Source organism: Anolis sagrei, chromosome 13 (assembly GCF_037176765.1).
Source record: "Anolis sagrei isolate rAnoSag1 chromosome 13, rAnoSag1.mat, whole genome shotgun sequence".
NCBI lineage: Eukaryota > Metazoa > Chordata > Lepidosauria > Squamata > Dactyloidae > Anolis > Anolis sagrei.
In genome coordinates this window covers 79,755-96,878 of record NC_090033.1, presented here as the reverse complement: position 1 = coordinate 96,878, position 17,124 = coordinate 79,755, and the positions used below count along the sequence as shown (strand labels likewise).

Below are 17,124 nucleotides of genomic sequence, written 5' to 3'. Positions count from 1 at the left end.
GGCTGATCTGAGCCCCCACGGGGGAATGCCATCGCAGGAGGAGCAACCAGGATCCCACAGCAACTGCCATGAAGGAAGGAGGCCCTGCCCGTTCCAGAAGCTGTGCAGAGGGGTGGCCCAAAGGAGACCACTGACGCCCCCACTAGGTATGAAAGTTTTCTTTCCCTTTTGTTTCCCCACTAACTACCCTTGGGCTGGGAAAGGGGGGTGGGTGGGAGGGGGCTGTAAATCTTCTTTCTGACTGTCCTAGACTCTACCCCTGAGTCTCTGTGATGATGGAGAGCCGGACCTGTCTGCGGTCACCAGGAGGCGCCACGCCAGAAGGAGTAGCCAGACTGTGCCCCATCTTCTCCCTCCCCCAAGCGCCAAGGGAGGAGCCAGCGCCCCCAGGAGGCCTGAGGACCACTGCCAGATGGGAGAATTCCACCATGTGCTATCCTTCTTCATTGGGAACTCACTTGGGACCCCTGAGTGCTCCATGCTGGCTGCCATCACAGACTCCATCATCCCCTGCCTCCACCGTCTTCGCCTTCTTACTTCAGTTTTTTTTTTCTCCTCCAACCCAAGGGACATTCTGCCACTGGTCTCTCCCACCCGGCGGGGTCCTGCTGTTGTTGCTTGAGTTGGGCCCCGAAGTAATCAACAGAATACAATCTAATCAGTCTAGAAAGAGGCCCTGGGTGCTTGGGGGGATTGTCGAGGCTTGAGGAAATGAGTGTAACCATTTCCCAGCCTCGAAGGGAGGATTTGATGCAGAGCATCTTCCCCCCCAAGCATTTGTAGTTCGCCAAGGGCCAGACAATGGATTCTGCTGCTTCCTGACCCAGCACACATAACTGGGTTCCTGTTTCCTCTCTGTGAATTCTCTGGCTTGTGCACTGGACCCTGGCCCAAAGATCAGGGAAATGTAGTTCTCCGAAGGACATTGCCCCACTCTCCACCATTTGCGGATTCCTTGAGGACTTTCTCTGCCCTCTCTGACTGACTTGGTGCCCTAGCGTCACGGACTTCCTCTATGAACTCCAAACCAAGCCGCTTGAGAAGCATGGCCCCCGCCTGTGGGTGCATGCCCTTGTTGCAAAGGATCATACCTCAGGAACTCTGCTGATTGCCTTTATTAAATTGCTGTGGGTTTTCTAATAAACTTTGCTGGGATGGGGAGGGGATGGGGACCCTTTTTATGAAATCTATGAGTTATGAAAGACCGTAAAGAATATATGTATGAAGTGTGTGTAATATGGAATGTAATGGAATGAGGTGCACCCTCACCCCTTTCCTTGCCTTTCCCCTCTTGAACTTTACCCTATAAAAGAATATGTGACCAGGGGATTACAGTTAAGGAAATCCAATTTCCTTGGAAGGAACTCCATTCATATTGACATTGCATGGAAAATACTGGCAAATCTATGGCTTTGTTTTTCAGAGTTCAGACAAACAAAAGCCAGAGATTTTGTCAGCCAAAAGCCCGGAAAAACAGACTGATTACACCAATTGTGGTGTTTGTGCATGCTCCCTTGTGACAAAGGATCTCTTTGCCCACAAGGTTGAAGATCCAGACACCACCCATAGCCACCCTTTTTGCCTATACACATCTTTTATCAGGACCCAGGAAATCCCTTGTTCTCCCCATCCGCCTCCCTGCCGTGAAGAGATAAAAGGTGTTCCATCAGCTGGCAGACGCCTCCCAGGCATTCCGCCCCCTGCGCTGTCAAACTAGAGCCCGCCTCCTGGCCGCTGATTGGACAATCTCTGGAGGCGCTCCGAGGGCTCTGATTGGCCCTCTGGAGGCAACAGCGGCCGGCGATTGGAGGGAGGGTGGGACCAGCGGCCAAGCCTCCTCCCAGCTGTTCCAGAGCCGGCCAACCAGGACAGAGGGGACTGACAGGAGGCGGGCGGGAGATTCAAGCCAGGATTCCTTTGTTCTGTCTGTATAAATATGCCTGAAAATCACTGTACTGTATGCTTATAGAGGAAATATCCCTGTAATGCATCCTTTTCAGCTGAATCGCTAAATAAACGCCTCGGTCGCAGACTGCCTCTTCAGCCTCTGGCGAGATTGATTTTCAACGTTTTTGCGTTTTTTTGAATTGGCATCCGCTGGCCGCTCGCCAAGGTCAGGACCCCATTCGAGGTCCTTTGGGTCTCCCCTCGTTGGGAGAACCCCCCAAAAGAGCTCGATATCACCAGGAAGGGAATGCAAGGAAGATCCTGCCAGGAAGAAGACTCCAGCCAGACAGGGAGAGAGAGTGGCCAGGTGGACCGCTAGTCGTAGTCATAATAACAATAACAATAATCATAATCATAATCATAATAACAATAATAATAATGGGTCTCATTGGAAGAGAGAGAGCGTGACAATACATAAGTAACATAAGAATCCATCCAATAATTAGCTTTGGATTCTTATTGTGTCAGACTACACAGACTACATAGTATTGGAGAACACAGAAAGGCTGGACCACTCTCACAACCACCACGTCAGACTACACAGAGAAGCCACTGAAATCCACAAGAAGCAGGTGGACAATTCCAACAGAAAGGAGGAAGCCATGAAAATGAACACAATCTGGCTCCCAGTAGTATAAAAAACTCTAAAATTACAACAGGGCAACAGCAGAGAGGAAACAACCAAGCACAGCTTAACACCTCTCAGGAAAAGATTCCCCCAGGCTCAGCCAGGCCTTCCAATGCTAATGAAGGTGGTCAGTTGAAACATTCCCACCTGGCTCCAGCAGAGAAGAGCTCTTTGTCCCACCCTGGACATCATTCCACAGATATATATAAACCCAATTTTTCCTACTTCCAACAGACCTCCCTACCTCTGAAGATGCTTGCCGGAGATGCAGGTGAAACGTCAGGAGAAAATGCTTCTAGAACATGGCCATACAGCCCCCCAAAAAACCTACAGCTACCCATTCACACCTAGCTCCAACAGACAAGAGTCCTTTGTCCCACCCTGGTCATTCCACAGATAGATAAACCCATTTTCCCACTTCCAACAGACCTGACTACCTCTGAGGATGCTTGCCATAGATGCAGGCGAAACGTCAGGAGAAAATGCCTCTAGAACATGGCCATATAGCCCCCAAAAAAACCTACAGCAACCCAGTGATTCCGGCCGTGAAAGCCTTCGACAATACATAAGCTTTTGAATCTCATTAGAAGAGAGGAAACCATGACACTAATAATAATAATAATAATAATAACAATAATAATAATCAGAAGAAAACATATTTTTATTAACGTTATAATTCAATAATAATAATAATAATAATCAGCTTTGAGTCTCATTTGAAGAGAGAGAGCATGGCATTAAATAAATAATACAGGGTTAGTCAAAATGCATAGGCCAATAAGCCATTCAATTGAATGGCTTATTGGCCTATGCATTTTGACTAACCCTGTATAATAATCCATCCAATAAAAAGCTTTTGAGTCTCATTAAAAGAGAGGAAACCATGACACAAATCAATCAACCAATCAATCAATCAATCAATAATCTTTGAGTCTCACTGGAAGAGGAAAGAAGCATGACAGAAACACATCATCATCATCATCATCATCATCATCATCATCTGTCTTCTCAAATAAAATGCTGTGTCCTTTGTCTCACCCTGGTCATTCCACAGATATAGAAACCCATTTTCAGGAGATAGATAAACCCATTTTCCTACTTCCAACAGACCTGACTACCTCTGAGGATGCTTGCCATAGATGCAGGTGAAACGTCAGGAGAAAATGCTTCTGGAACACAGCCATACAGCCCAAAAAAAAAACTACAGCAACCGATTCACACCTAGCTCCAACAGACAAGAGTCCTTTGTCCCACCCCGGTCATTCCACAGATAGATAAACCCATTTTCCCACTTCCAACAGACCTGACTACCTCTGAGGATGCTTGCCATAGATGCAGGCAAAACGTCAGGAGAAAATGCTTCTGGAACACAGCCATACAGCCCCCCCAAAAAAAAAACTACAGCAACCCATTTACACCTAGCTCCAACAGACAAGAGTCCTTTGCCCCACCCTGGTCATTCCACAGATAGATAAATCCATTTTCCTGCTTCCAACAGCCCTCACTACCTCTGAGGATGCTTGCCATAGATGCAGGTGAAATGTCAGGAGAAAATGCTTCTGGAACACAGCCATACAGCCCAAAAAAAAACCTACAGCAACCCAGTGATTCCGGCCGTGAAAGCCTTCGACAATACATAAGCTTTTGAATCTCATTAGAAGAGAGGAAACCATGACACTAATAATAATAATAATAATAATAACAATAATAATAATCAGAAGAAAACATATTTTTATTAACGTTATAATTCAATAATAATAATAATAATAATCAGCTTTGAGTCTCATTTGAAGAGAGAGAGCATGGCATTAAATAAATAATATAATAATCCATCCAATAAAAAGCTTTTGAGTCTCATTAAAAGAGAGGAAACCATGACACAAATCAATCAACCAATCAATCAATCAATCAATCAATAATCTTTGAGTCTCACTGGAAGAGGAAAGAAGCATGACAGAAACACATCATCATCATCATCATCATCATCATCTGTCTTCTCAAATAAAATGCTGTGTCCTTTGTCTCACCCTGGTCATTCCACAGATATAGAAACCCATTTTCAGGAGATAGATAAACCCATTTTCCTACTTCCAACAGACCTGACTACCTCTGAGGATGCTTGCCATAGATGCAGGTGAAACGTCAGGAGAAAATGCTTCTGGAACACAGCCATACAGCCCAAAAAAAAAACTACAGCAACCGATTCACACCTAGCTCCAACAGACAAGAGTCCTTTGTCCCACCCCGGTCATTCCACAGATAGATAAACCCATTTTCCCACTTCCAACAGACCTGACTACCTCTGAGGATGCTTGCCATAGATGCAGGCAAAACGTCAGGAGAAAATGCTTCTGGAACACAGCCATACAGCCCCCCAAAAAAAAAAACTACAGCAACCCATTTACACCTAGCTCCAACAGACAAGAGTCCTTTGCCCCACCCTGGTCATTCCACAGATAGATAAATCCATTTTCCTGCTTCCAACAGCCCTCACTACCTCTGAGGATGCTTGCCATAGATGCAGGTGAAATGTCAGGAGAAAATGCTTCTGGAACACAGCCATACAGCCCAAAAAAAAACCTACAGCAACCCAGTGATTCCGGCCGTGAAAGCCTTCGACAATACATAAGCTTTTGGATCTCATTAGAAGAGAGGAAACCATGACACTAATAATAATAATAATAATAATAACAATAATAATAATCAGAAGAAAACATATTTTTATTAACGTTATAATTCAACAATAATAATAATAATAATAATCAGCTTTGAGTCTCATTTGAAGAGAGAGAGCATGGCATTAAATAAATAATATAATAATCCATCCAATAAAAAGCTTTTGAGTCTCATTAAAAGAGAGGAAACCATGACACAAATCAATCAACCAATCAATAATCTTTGAGTCTCACTGGAAGAGGAAAGAAGCATGACAGAAACAAATAATAATAATAGTCATCATCATCATCAGAATAGAGGAAAGCATGACAATAAATATGTAATATAATAATGCAATAATAATGATAATAATAATAATAATAGGCTTTGAATTTCATTGGAAGAGAGGAAAGCATGGCAATAAAATAAATATAATAATAATCCAATCATCATCACAATCGGTTCTGACTCTTATTTGAAGAGAGGAAAGCAATAATAATAATAATAATAATACTAATAAAAGCTTTATTGATACATGTGCGGCTGACATGAGGCCGAGCCCACAATACCACCATACAAGCCATTAAAATCCAAGCACAAGCACTCAACCCATCAGCATTACCCAGAGGAGCTTTTTTGCTGAGTTCCAGGGCCAGAGAAGCCAATGGCGGAAACAGAAGGACGGCCTGCTGCCTCAGGGGAGCGTGCTTGCTCCATCCATGTCCAACATCTACACAAATGACCAGCCACGGCCAGAAGGGGCAGGGAGCTTCATCTATGCTGATGATCGTGCCATCGCCGCTCAAGCAGGGAGCTTTGAGATGGCTGAACAGAAGCTCTAGGTGCTCTGACTGCCTATTCCAGGGGAAACCAGCTGATCCCTAATCCATCTAAAACACAGACATGTGCCTTTCACCTCAAGAACAGACAAGCATCCCGAGCTCTGAGGATTATTACCTGGGAAGGAAGGAATCCCACTGGAGCATTGCAGCATTGCACCCAAATACCTGGGAAGAGTCACTCTGGACCGTGCTCTGACCTACAAGAAGCGCTGCCTGAACCTCAAGCAAAAGGTGGGTGCTAGAAACAATATCATACGAAAGCTGACTGGCATAACCTGGGGATCACAACCAGACACAGTGAAGACATCTGCCCTTGCGCTGTGCTAGTCTGCTGCTGAGTATGCATGCCCAGTGGGGAACACATCTCACCACACTCAAACAGTGGATGTGGCTGTTAATGAGACATGCGGCATTATCACGGGGTGTCTGCGCCCTCCACCACCGGAGAAATGACACTGCTTAGCCGGTATTGCACCACCTGACATCCGCCGGGAAGGAGCAGCCAATAGTGAAAGGACCAAGGCAGAGACATCTCCAGCACATCCCCTGTTTGGGCATCAGCCAGCACATCAATGACTTAAATCTAGAAATAGTTTTCAAAGATCTACCTTAGCAAGCGAGAGTCCAAAAGTGGCAGGCTCAAACCCAGAACCTCAACCAATGGCTGATACCCAATGAGAGACTCTCCCCTGGGCACACAGGGGACTGGGCGACTTGGAAGGCACTGAACAGACCACGAGATGCAGAGCCAACCTCAAGAAATGGGGCCACAAAGTGGAGTCCACGACATGCGAGTGCGGAGGAGAGCAGACCACTGACCACCTGCTGCCATGCACCCTGAGCCCTTCTTCCACATGATGCACAAGGGAGGAGCTCCTTGCAGCAACACCAGAGGCACTCCATGGGGACAGAGACTGGTCAAAGGACATTGAAGCCACTACCAAACTCACACATAATCTATCTGAGAACTCACCTCTGGTCTCTCTGTGTGCGCCTCGCTCTCTCTCTCGCTTCCTCCTCTTCCACAGCTGGAGGCTGTGAGATTTATACTCATGCGTTCCAGCCAGAAGGGTTTGTTGAGGCCCCCGCCCTCGGGAGAGAGAGAGAGAGAGAGAAAGGCCAAGAGGAGACCTCACGGCCTCTGAGGAGGCTTGCCGGAGATGCAGGCGAAACGTCAGGAGAAAATGCCTCCAGAACAGGGCCACAGAGCCCAAAAGAACCTACAACGACCCATGAAAGCCTCCAACAATACAAGGTCAACAGAGCTGGCAGGAGTTTGTCCTTTGGGAATTGTAGTTACTGGGATGTATAGTTCACCTGCAAGCAAAGAGCATCTCTGAACCCCACCAACGATGGAATTGAACCAAATGTGGCACACAGACCAATAGAAAATAATAAAGGGTGTGGTGGGCAATTTGACCTTGAGTTTGGGAGTTGTAGTTCACCTACGTCCAGTGAGCACTGTGGACTCAATCAAGGATGGATCTGGACCCAACTTGGCATGAATGCTCAATGTGACCAAATGTGAACACTGATGGAGTTTGAGGGAAAATACACCTTGTAGTTGCTGGGATTTATAGATTTATAGAACCCCACCAACGATGGAATTGAACCAGCCTTGGCACACAGAACTCCCATGACCAACAGAAAATACTGGAAGGGTTGGGTGGGCATTGACCTTGAGTTTGGGAGTTGTAGTTCACCTACATCCAGTGAGCACTGTGGGCTCAAACAATGATGGATCTGGACCCAACTTGGCATGTTTGAATTGTTTGGACTGTCGTTCCCTGCCTCGAGCCGCCAAGAGAGCAGATCACCAATCAAATGTATTATTGTTATGGTTATGGTTATTATTACTAGCCATCCCCTGCCACGCATTGCTGTGGATTGCTGTTGTTTTTTGGCTTTTTAAGTCTCTTCTGTGTTTTTTTGGGTTTTGACAAGTGATGGTCACTTGTTGGGAAGTTTGCCCTAATTCCATCATTGGTGGAGTTCAGAATGCTCCTTGATTGCAGGTGAACTATAAATCCCAGTAACTACAACTCGCAAATGTCAAGGTCTATTTCCCCCAAACTCCACCTGTGTTTATATTTGGGTGTACTGAGTTTGAGTCCACAGTGCTCTCTAGCGGTAGGTGAACTACAACTCCCAAACTCAAGGTCAATGCCCACCAGACCCTTTGAGTGTTTTCTGTTGGTCATGGGAGTCCTGTGTGCCACGTGGGGTTCAATTCCACCATTGGTTTAGTTTGGAATGCTCTCTGATTGTAGGGTAATTATAAGTCCCAGCAACAACTACAGCTCCCAAATGACAAATGTAATTGTGTGTGTGTGTGTGATGACCGCTCCTTGGGTTAGGAGGTGTCTTGCGGCCCAATTTGGCGGCCATTCCTCCAGTGGTGTTAGAGTTCTGTGAATCCCACAAAGGAACATGACATTTTTAAGGATCTAGATGGTTCTGGCTCTTCTAGTCTTCCCAGGTGCCTGAGGAACTCTGCCTGGTCGAGGTTTCAAGGTTTCTCTCGTTATTTAAACGTCTAAAGTGGAGTTGTGTTCGATTTGTGAGGGGTGGGGGGGGGGTCACTCCTGGTTCCACTGACAGGTTTGCCTTTGGGGGGGGGGAGGGGGAGGAGGAGGGGGAGCCGCCCCCCCCAGTTCAATGCTGGACTACAACACCCAGCATCCCTCCTCGGCCTTGACCCCGCGGTCAAGGCTACAAATGTGGTGTAGTTGGCCAGTCCATCTGAGTAGCTCAATGTCAGGTAGACGGACTCAGATCCATGACTCCCACCTTGGATAAGCCCCCCCCCAGCCATGGGCTTCATTTGACACCTGTCAATCAACCGTCAAGCCCCGGATCTTCGATGCCACCCATGCAAGGCCTCTGTCCCTCCTGACCCCTCCTCTCTCCCTCCTCTGACCTCACGAGGGCATCTCTGCTCTCCATTGGAAGAGACCTGTGGGGAATGATGGGAGCTGCAATCCGCAACCCTCTCTCTGGGGCTTCCCTGGCCCCATTCTCCTCTCTCAAGGAACTCAGCACAGAGCCAGCTGCCCAGCCCCAGGGAATGAGATGGGTCGTGGCAGGGGGGGCGGGCCTGGGTCACAAAATTGCCACATTTGGACACAAGACACCTCCTAACCCAAGGAGTGGCCATCACTTAAAAAACACCTGATGTTGTCATTTGGGAGTTGTAGTTCCTGGGATCTATAGTTCACCTACAATCAAAGAGCATTCTGAACTCCACCAATGATGGAATTGAGCCAAACGTGGCACACAGGACTCCCTCGACCCAACAGAAAATACTGGAAGGGTTTGGTGGGCACTGAGCTTGGGAGTTGTAGTTCACCTCCATCCAGAGAGCCCTGTGGACTCAGACAATGAGGGATCTGGACCCAACTTGGCACAAATATTCAATATACCCAAATATGATCACAGATGGAGTTTGGTGGACATAGACCTTGACCTTTGGGAGTTGTAGTGACTGGGATCTATAGTTCACCTAGGGATATTGATGCTTGTGTCGAGGAATGGTGGGGGCAACATGACCGTGAGCATGTCCTGGCTGCATGCAAGGCATCCCAGTGTCCGCGCTTGCTTTGCCAAAGGCCACGCTCCGTGGTCCCTTCCCTCCTCCCACCCAGAGACGGCCTGGCGGTCACTCTTGCAGGCGGGAACCTCCGCTGAGGTGGTGGTAGGCTTATTTCGGGCTCTACGGCCATGTCCTAGAGGCATTCTCTCCTGACGTTTTGCCTGCACAACCCTCTGAGTTTGTGAGGTCCTCTGAGGGTGCTTGCCATAGATGCAGGCGAAACGTCAGGAGAGAATGCTTCTGGAACACGGCCATGAACTCTGCTGACTTCTCCTCCCTTGTCAGGAAGGAAGGAAGGAAGCTCTGGCGCAGCTGTGGTGGGCGGAGGCCACTGAGAAGCCCCCTCCCTCCCTCCCCAATCAAGGGTCCTTGAGAGAGATTTGGGAAACACAACACAACACCTGGCTGCAGAGGAGCATTAAAGGGGAAGCACACCATCCTCTGCATGTCCCAAGATTCCCTCTTGCCCTGAAGGTAGTGTGCCCTTCAGCCCCTGAGCAGGCTTTGAGTACTACTATTGACATCGAGGGCTGCAGAGACCCCCGCCTTCAAATTGGTATAAAAACCGCAGCGGAGAGTTCCACAGTTCCTGGGCTCCGAAATTGCAATCCATTGATGAAATGGACTGTATTTTCCGGAAGACTGGGGTTGGGCTGGATGGCCCTCGGAGCCTCCTCTCTCCTCCGACTCGACTCTGTCTTCTCCTTTCTCGCCTCCTTCACTCACTCTTCCGCTCTGCTGTCCAGTTTTGGCCGGAGGAGAGAGGACGGCTACAAGGAACTCAGGGAAGGAGCTCGGTCGTGTTCCCCAGCCATGTTTCCAAATCCTCCGCTGTGGGGATGAGCCTTGACACGTGTTGACTGTTTGTTTTTCTCAACCCAAAGCTTGTTCGACGGAAGGAAAGGTCCGATAGCTCGGTTCTCCGTGATTCGGAGAAGTCTCCTGCATCGGTATCACCATGACGTTCCTTTCTTGAACGGGGATGGAGTCTCCTTCCCGCTCTTCCTTCTAAAACAAAGCCAAGGAAAACAACGTCACGGCGAAGAAGAACCGGCGTCGTTAGGAGTAGGGAATAATAAAGAGGAGTGCCCCACGTTCCTCCCGTTCCCCCATCCCCATCCCCATCCCCCCCCCCCCCCCCAGCCTTCACTCCAAGAAAGACCCACGCCGGGGAACCCACAGATTCCCGTCTTAATCAGATCCGCCACCGGAAAGGCACTCACCTCTTCCTCAGCAGCACCTGGAAAAGACCAAAGACAGAGTTTTGTCAGAAATGTGCTTTATGTCTGACTCAAGTTGGCTTCCATATCAGATTCAAGGACAATTTGAAGGCTGTTTATCTCTGCATAATAAACTAATATCACCCAGAGATCCACTTGGAGGACCCACAGTGGTGCAATGGGCTAAACCCTTGTGCTGCTGAACTGCTGACCTGAAGGTTGGCTAAACTGCTGAACTGAAGGTGACTGAACTGGTGACCTTATTATTTATTTTATTTATTTCGAGGTTTTATGTACCGACCCTCTCACCTTCACTGACCTAAAGGTTGGCTGAAATGCTGACCCAAAGGTGGCTGAACTGCTGACTTGAAGGCTGGCTGAACTGCTGCCCTGAAGGTGGCTGAACTGCTGAACTGAGGGTTGGCTAACTATTGAGCTGAAGGTGGGCTGAACAGCTGAACTGAAGGTTGGCTGAACTGCTGACCTGAAGGCTGATTGAACCGGTGGCCTGACGGTTGGCTGAACCAGTGGCCTGAAGGCTGATTGAACCGGTGACCTGAAGGTTGGCTGAACTGCTGACCTGAAAGTTGGCTGAACTGCTGACCTGTAGGCTGACTGAACTGCTGACCTGAAGACTGGCTGAATTGCTGATCTAATGGTCAGCAATTTGATCCACAAGACAGGGTGAGCTTCCATTTGTCACCTCCAGTTCCTGCCAACCCAGCAGTTCAAAAATATGTAATGTGTGAGTAGATAAATAGGTATCACTTTGGTGGGAAATAGCAAAGAGACACCCTGAGCAATCTTGTGGGTCACACAATCAGGAGATGACAATGGCTTGGAAATGGAGGCAAGCTCTTCCTCCAGAAGCCGGAAATGGAAAAGGAGAAGCCTCTGCCTTTGTTTGTGTTTGCGTGTGTCCCATTGTTTATCATTGTAAAGGCATTGTTTGTTTGTTTTTAATGGGAGTTGAACAGGAAGAGGTCTATGGACAAGAACGCTTCTTGGCGTGGAAGATGGAGCCACAGCACCCCTTCTGGCCGGAGCCAAGCACAGCCTCCAGGAGACGGAGACGGAAAAAGACGGGAAGCCTTTGCCTCTGTGTGTGTATTGTCTGCCCTTGTTGGTTGTATAATGGCATTGAGTGTGTGCCGTCTATGTGTTCTATAATCTGCCCTGAGTCCCCTTGGGAGACAGAGCGAAATATAAATAATAAGCCATATTATTATTATTATTATTATTATTATTATTATTACCCGCCTCTCCTTACGGCTTGAGGTGGGGACGCAGGTGACATGTTTGTCACACCTACCTTTCTTGTTGGATTGCTGTCCTCTGCGGTAAATCATGCCAAGAGGCGAAGCAACCAAAAGGAGAAAATATTATTAATATTAATGGTAAAGGTAAAAGGTTTCCCCTTGACATTAAGACTAGTTGTGGTGCTCATCTCCATTTCTAAGCCAAAGAGCCGGCGTTGTCCGTAGACACCTCCAAGGTCACGTGGCCTGCATGGCCACATAGCGCACCGTTACCTTCCCGCAGAAGCAGTACCTATTGATCTACTCACATTTACACGTTTTCCAACTACCAGGTTGACAGAAGCTGGGGCTATCAGCGGGAGCTCACTCCGCTCCCTGAATTTGAACCACTGACCTTTCAGTCAGCAAGTTCAGCAGTTTAGCGGTTTAACCTGCTGCTCCATCATAATACCTATAATAGATAGGGTATTATTATAATAGAGTGGATATTAGTATTACATTATTAGAATAAATAGGTTATAATACATTATTATAATTCTAGATAGGATATTATTATTATATTATCAGAATAGATAGCTAGATTATAACAGATTATAATACATTATTTTATTATCGATAGGATATTATTATTACTTTATTAGAAAAGAGATTATAACAGATTATAATACATTATTATTATAATTCTAGATAGGATATTATTTTTACATTATTAGAATAGATTGATAACAGATTATAATATATTATTATTGTTATATAAGGATATAATTATTATTAGAATAGATATAATAGATGATGATGCTGATTATAGATAGGATACTATTATATTATAATATATTATCTATATAAATAAAAATGTAATGTTAGTTTGTGGGATTAACATAATTCAAAAACCACTGGATGAATTGAGACCAAATTTGGACACAAGAAGACGCCTGTCAGGTGACCATCGCTCATAAAAACACTGGAAAACACAGCAGAAAAGACATTAAAAGAAAAAAAATTACAACACAGGCACAAAACCACATATATACACAAATATATACACACACATATATTCATATATACACAAATATACAGACACACATATATGCATATATACATATACACAAGCGCATATACACAGACTGGGCCACAGCAATGTGTGGCAGGGGACAGCTAGTTATTAATAATTATATTGTATTATCAATAATATTAATATATTATTAAAGAATTCCCTCCGTGTTGTGACGATCACAAAGCAGGTTGACTGAACTGCTGACCTAAAGGTTGGCTGAGCTGCTGACCTGGAGGTTGGCTGAACTGCTGACCTGAAGGTTGGCTGAACTGCTGACCTGAAGGTTGGCTGAACTGCTGACCTGGAGGTTGGCTAAACTGCTGACCTGGAGGTTGGCTGAACTGCTGGCCTGAAGGTTGGCTGAGCTGCTGACCCGGAGGTTGGCTGAACTGCTGACCTGAAGGTGGCTGAATTGCTGAACTGAAGTGCCTAAGCTTCACCAAACTACAACTTTCAGGATTCCACGGCACAGAGCCATGGCAGTTGAAGTGGTCTCAAACTGTCTTCATTCTACTGTGCAGACGCACCCAGAGACAGAGAAAGAGGCAGGCACTTACTCCGTCCAAGGCTCGCAGGAGGAAGACATCTCCATTTCAGAGAAAGTTCCAGATGGGCAACGTACAAACTTGGTATCGTTGGTTTCTGTGCCTGCAAAAGAATGGAGATTGACTTAATATCAAAGATGTTTTGGCCAAGACCGCCAAATAAAGTCTTAGCATAATTACCAGGGCAATGCCATATATACACACACACACACACACACACACACACACACACACACACACGAGGGTTGACCTCTCCCTGTAAGTCACACCAGTTAGTAACCTGGCTGCCGCCCGTTGGACCAATTGAAATTTCCGGGCCATTTTCAAGGGCAGCCCCACCTAGAGTGCATTACAGTAATCCAATCTGGAGGTGACTAAGGCATGGACCACCCCGGCCAGATCCGCCTTCCCGAGGTACGGTCGCAGTTGACACACAAGTCTTAATTGTGCGAAGGCCCTCCCGGCCACCACCAATGCCTGAGCCTCAAACGTAAGTGATGAGACCAGGAGGACCCCCAAACTGTGGACCTGTGGCTTCAGGGGGAGCGTAACCCCGTCCAACACAGGTTGCCACCCTATACCCCGATCCGGTTTGCGATCGACCAGGAGGACCTCTGTCTTGTCGGGATTGATCTTCAGCTTGTTCCTCCTCATCCAGACAGACACAGCGGCCAGGCACTCGTCCAGCACCCGAGGGGCTTCCTTGGAGTGGTGGAAAGGAGTAGTAGAGTTGCGTGTCGTCTGCGTAGAGATGGCACCCAACTCCAAAACTCCGGGTGACCCTTAAAACATTGACTTTTTCAAACCACCCAGGCAATGCTGGCTAGCCAAGCGAGTAGAGAGATAAACCAGAAGAGGAGAGAAAGGCGCGCCACTGTTAAAAGCCAATCTCTTTCACTGAGGAACGTCTCCCAATCTCTTCTCTGAGGAATGGAGACAATCAAAAGACCATCCATCATACTCGGCTCTGGAGAACAGTGGCATCAAGCGTTAGGGTCACAACACAAGGAGTGACCATCACTCAAAAAATATGATTTTGTCATTTGGGAGTTGTAGTTGTCTTACCTTCCTGAATCACCATATAACCAGGTGGGGAGACTGTATGCTGGGTGCATATCTCACAGGGCTTCTCATTCATTGGGTGGCTGCAGAAGTCACCTGGGATGCAGGTACAGACAGTGTTCTTGGTGTACGTGCATTCCTCTTTCACTTTCAGGTGAGCGCCTGGAGGACACAAAACAAATAACAACACAGACTTGAAACGACAATCACAGAGTCATAGAGTTGGAAGAGCCCTCATGGGTCATCTAGTCCAACCCCATCCTGGCAAGAAGCAGGGAAATCGCATTCAAAGCACCCTTTGCTTTACGCTGACGACATGGTGATTATGGCAACATCTCCAGCGGGACTAAGAAGATCCCTGGCAACATTCAATGTGTACTGCTTTCAAAGCACCCCCCACAGATGGCCACCCAGCCTCTGTTTCAAAGCCTCCAAAGCAGGAGTCTCCACCACACTCTGTGGCAGAGAGTTCCACTGCTGAACAGCTCTCACAGTTCCTCATGTTCAGGCGGAATCTCCTTTCCTGTAGTTTGAACCTATCGTTCGGTGTCCTAGTCTTCAGGGCAGCAGAAACACGGGATCTAGGCACGAGACTCCGATTGATGCAGGCCAAAATCCCACCGGCGTTTTTAGCGGCCGCATGACATTCCCGGCCCATGTCCCCCTTCCTCCCCACGAGGACCCCAAGGTCTTTTTCACCCGCGTAATAAGAAATCCCACATGCAGATCTGATAAATGTGGAGGCGCTCATGATCATGTTTTAAGGCTTTGTACGGTTTTTATATTTTTATATCATACTAGCCGTCCCCTGTCACGTGTTGCTGTGGCCCAGTCTGTGTATATGTGTTTTGTGTGTGTGTATACGTATGCATTTGTGTATATATTTGTGTATATATGTGTGTTTGTGTATATGTGGTTTTGCGCATGCATTGTAATGTTTTTTGGCTCTTATGTTGTGTTTTCAGTGTTTTCATGAGTGATGCTCATTCGTTGGCCTGAGAGGTGTCTTGTGTCCAAACTGGGGTGTCCATTCGTCCAGTGGTTTTTGAGTTCTGTTAATCCCACAAACTAACATGACATTTTTATTTATATAGATGCTATTATTGTTTTAGTGGAATTTTATGATTGTTTTTATTTGTTATAAGTGTTATTGCATCGAATTGTTGCCATTTTGTGAATCGCTCCGAGTCGCCTCTGGGCTGAGAGGGGCGGGATATAAATAATATAAATAAATAATATAAATAATATAAATAAATAATATAAATAAATAATATAAATAAATCTATATAAATAAATCTATATAAATAAAAATGTCACGTAAATATCAGATAGGCAGGATGTATTTTCACGGTGACAAACTGAACATAAAGCATCGTGATGAATCACAATCCCAAAATGCAATCCTAGAATCCTGGATTTGGAACAGACCTGGTGGTGGGCCCTCCAATCCAACTCCATTCCGCCCAGAAGCAGGACAATCGCCTTCCAAGCACCCCGGCAGATTTCCAATTTGGAATTTGAGATTAAGATCCTCCGCGGAGGCCCTGCTTTCCATCCCGCCATTGTCCCAGGCACAATTGGTGGGGACGAGAGAGAGACAGAGCCTTCTCGGGGGTGGCCCCCTGGCTATGGAGCTCCCTTCCTGGGGAGATCAGGTCGGCCCCCTCCCTCCTGTCCTTTGGAAGGATGGTCAAAACTTGGCTGTGGGACCAAGCTTTCAGGACAGGGCAATAAAGCAGAAATAGGAAAGATGGCCAGGCCAATGAGATGTGACACGGATGACTAGGACGGTTTTAAATGGTGTGTTTTAATATGGAGATAAATGTTGTTAAATGTATGTGTACATGAATTTGTGGCCTGGCAATGAATGTATAGATGCTGTGCTCTGCCCTGAGTTGGGGTGAGAAGAAGGGCGGGATATCAGCGTTGGAAATAAAGAAATACACATAAATGAAATGTTGACTTCAAGCAGGTTGTCGCATGGCTAACAGTCGTAAGATGAGTGTATAACGGCAGGGAACCCACATAAATGTTTACTGATCAGCCTGTTGGCTGAACTCCCATGACCCACAGGAAATACTGGAGAGGCTTTGGGAAAATACACCTTGGCATTTGGGAGGGGTTGGGATGTATAGTTCCCCTGCCAACCAAGAGCATTCTAAACTCCAACAACAATGAAATTGAACCAAACTTGGCACGCAGTACTCCCATGACCAACAGGAAATACTGGAGAGGCTTGGGAAAGATAGATCTTGGCATGTGGGAGGAGTTGCTGGGATGTATAGTTCCCCTGCCATCCAAGATCATCCTGGAGGAGTCC

At 46.7% G+C, this 17,124-nt stretch overlaps 1 long non-coding RNA gene across 1 annotated transcript; it reads right to left on the bottom strand.

Annotated features, from left to right (window-relative positions):
• Window positions 1-10,306: 10,306 nt before the first annotated feature.
• LOC137097777 (uncharacterized) lies at window positions 10,307-12,264 on the bottom strand. Its single transcript, XR_010910427.1, has 3 exons — window positions 12,197-12,264; window positions 10,888-10,904; window positions 10,307-10,672 (listed from the first exon to the last, which is right to left on the bottom strand). It is a non-coding gene; the product is annotated as an uncharacterized lncRNA (long non-coding RNA).
• Between the last annotated feature and the right edge of the window lie 4,860 nt (window positions 12,265-17,124).